Source organism: Lactuca sativa, chromosome 4 (genome assembly GCF_002870075.4).
Source record: "Lactuca sativa cultivar Salinas chromosome 4, Lsat_Salinas_v11, whole genome shotgun sequence".
NCBI lineage: Eukaryota > Viridiplantae > Streptophyta > Magnoliopsida > Asterales > Asteraceae > Lactuca > Lactuca sativa.
Genome location: NC_056626.2, coordinates 125,287,535 through 125,291,047, shown reverse-complemented (window position 1 = coordinate 125,291,047; position 3,513 = coordinate 125,287,535).

The window sequence follows — 3,513 nt, the reverse complement described above, 5'->3', positions numbered from 1 at the left end:
CTCACTTTGACTTTTGATGAACATATCATTAGAATCCAATGGTGCAATACTTTGATTTAAATCCTTAATTTGGCTATAGTAATCCAAGGAGCTTGAGATTACCTAGACTTTTCTTAATTGTTGAAATGGCTAGAGAAGCTCATAACAATTTCCTTAGTCAAAGTCACTAATTCCAAATAGCATGTAATTAGTGAAAGTCAACTAGCATTAAGAACCAAAAAGTCACCAAATCCAAGAGGGGTCAAATGCTTTCACCACCATGTTGGAGGAAATGTTTTTATGATTGTGTGAAGCAAAAACAACACAAAAATCATTTGTTGCTTGCTAATTTGAAGATCCTTTACTTAATCAAGAAATTAGCCAACTAATCACCACAAACATATTTAAACTCATGAACTAAAACATACAAGTAGTGATAAGATGTTAAAACACAAAACATTCCCATAAAGATTTAAGAACATGTTTATGGATTCTTCAACATTCAACAAAAGTTCAAAGGATTAACCAAAAGTCAACCAAGATTAGTTTAGCCAAGCATGGCTAAACACAAAGAAACAAAGTTAGTGAAAATTGTACCAAACATTAAGCAAGAATCAAGAGGTAAAAATATGATGTTCTTCAAGTGTTCTTGGCCTTCAAAAGTCTTCAAAACTCCAGAGAGAATCTCCAAAAATCGGATGTCTAAGAGTCTCCAAAAGATGGGCACCAACCTTCCACAAATAGCCTTCCAAATGGATTTCCGAAATTACCCCTGCAGAGCCTTGCGCGACCCGCGTGCTGTTGCGCGGGTGGGTTGCGCGGGTGGTCCCTGGATGTAACATCTTTGAGGTTTTGGGCCTCCATAGCTTAGCCCACTTAGCCCAGATCGAATCCAATCACCTCCTAGCCCATTTTCTTCAAGTTTTTCTTCATTTTAAGCCCAATTTGACCTCTCCAAATCCTCCAAAGCTCGTGCACTCTCCCGATTAACAATCTATGCAAGCTTGAATAAACTCCCGCATCTTGCAAATTTAAAGTCTATTTCTCTCCAAGCCTTCAAATAACCATCAAGCTCGCTCCATGCATCATCTCCACAATCACCAAGCCTAACATCATTTTTGTCTACCAAATCTCATCGCTTCCCATACGTCCCGAACACTCCAGCTCCGCTAGACCCGAAAACCTGCAATTATGCTCACAAGATTCGAAAGTACCCGAAATAGTCATAAAATAACAAAAGGGAAAATATGCATGGAAATTATCTAAATTATGAATGAAATATGCTAAAATAAACTATAAAAAGAAGTAAACAAAACTAACTATCAACGCCACCTAGGACACCGCAGTTGAATGGTGTAGCTGAGAGGCGGAATTGAACCTTGTTGGACATGGTTCGTTCCATGATGAGTCGAGCTTCGTTACCGATCTCATTTTGGGGGTATGCCTTAGAGACTACCACACATATCCTTAATCTATTCCCAACTAAGAAGGTTGCCAAAACACCTCATGAGATGTGGACATGGAAGGTTCCCTCGTTGGCACATATCAAGGTTTGGGGTTGCAAGGCTTTCGTAAGACGAGAGACACACGACAAGCTCGAACCTCGTAGTGAGTGGTGTATTTTCATCGGCTATCCGTAGAAGTCCTTTGGATATCTCTTCTATAGACTGAGTGACAATGTTTTCTTTGTTGCAAGGAGAAGGGTTTTTCGAGAGAGAGAACTCATATGCCAAGAGGACAGTGGGAGGCAAATTGATCGTGATGAGCTTTAAAAATAAAGCGAAGAAGGAACCTCTAACACTGGCGCTCAACCCGAGGAGGAAACTCTTGTTGAACCGATTACGATTCCCTACCTCTTAGACATTCCAGTGGAGTTAGTGTTCCACCTGTATTATATGGTTTCCATATAAATGCTGAGGGTGATATGTCCATTAATGATAGTACACTAATAAATTTGGATGAACCTAACAACCACAAGGAAGCCATGGTAGGCCCGGAGTCTGCGAAATGGAAAGAGGCTATGGACAGCGAGATTCAGTCCATGTATGACAATCAAGTTTGGAACTTGGTTGACAATGCACCATTTGTAAGACGGTCGGGTGCAAATGGATCATCTTGAAGAAGACTGACATGGATGGGAAAGTACACACGTATAAGGCGTGATTGGTTACGAAGGGCTTTATTCAAACTCCAGGAGTTGACTATGATGAGACCTTCTCACGAGTAGCAAAGATTAAATCTATAAGGGTTATGCTAGCCATAACTGCATTTCATGATTATGAAATATGGAAGATGCATGTCAAAACCGCTTTCCTTAATGGAAAGTTGGTTGAGAATGTTTACATGAGTCAGCCAGAGGGTTTTTTCGATGCGAAGCACCCTATTAGAGTGTGTAAGCTTGAGAAATCCATTAATGGATTGAAACAAGCATCTCGCAGATGGAATCTTTGTTTCGATGAGAAAGTCAAAAAGTTTGGTTTCTCGAGAAGCGAGGATGAGTCTTGTGTATATGTCAAAGCTAGTAGGAGCATAGTAAGCTTTCTCGTTTTGTATGTGGATGATATACCGCTCATAGGAAACAACATCCCAACCTTGCAAGAGGTTAAGTCCTGGCTTGGGAAGTGCTTCGCTATGAAGGACCTCGGAGAAGCTGGTTATATTCTAGGGATAAGGATATTGAGAAATAGGAGTAAGAGACTAATAGGACTTAGTCAAAGTACTTACTTGGATAAAGTATTGAAATGTTTTAGCATGGAGAATTCCAAGAAAGGGGAGTTATCAATCCAAAGTAATACCAATTTGAGTAAGACTCAAAGCCCGAGTACCGATGTCGAGATAGTAGAGTACCTTATGCTTCTACAATTGGCTCAATCATGTATGCTATGACATGTACTCTTCCTGATGTGGCCTTCGCTTTGAGCATGGTCAACAGATATCAAGGGAATCATGGAAGAGCTCATTGGACTGTGGTAAAGAACATTCTTAAGTACATGCGGAGGACTAAGGATTGGGTTCTTATCCTCGGTGGGAGTGATGACTTGAGAGTACGAGGGTATAGTGACGCCAGTTTTCAGACCGACCGAGACAATTTCCGCTCTCAGTTGAGCTGGGTGTTTACCCTGAATGGAGGAGCAGTGACTTGGAAAAGTTCTAAGAGTGAGACTGTAGCTGATTCAACATGCGAATCAGAGTACATAGCAGCGAGCGAAACGTCGAAGGAGGCGATATGGCTAAAGAACTTCATCGGAGACCTTGGAGTTGTACCTGCCATAAAGGAGCCTATGGAGATTTTCTGTGATAACGAAGGTGCGGTCGCCTTAACCAAGGAACTGAGGGATCATGGCAGATCCAGGCATATCGACAGAAAATATCACTTTATTAGACATCGGGTAGAAGAGGGACTCCTCGCAGTGAAGAGGGTATCGTCAGAGGATAACACAACAGATCCTCTTATGAAGGGACTGAGTAAGGTTAAGCACTTGCAGCATGCTAGGAGTATTGGGCTGAAGGACGATATTAGTTTTGGTGATTAGA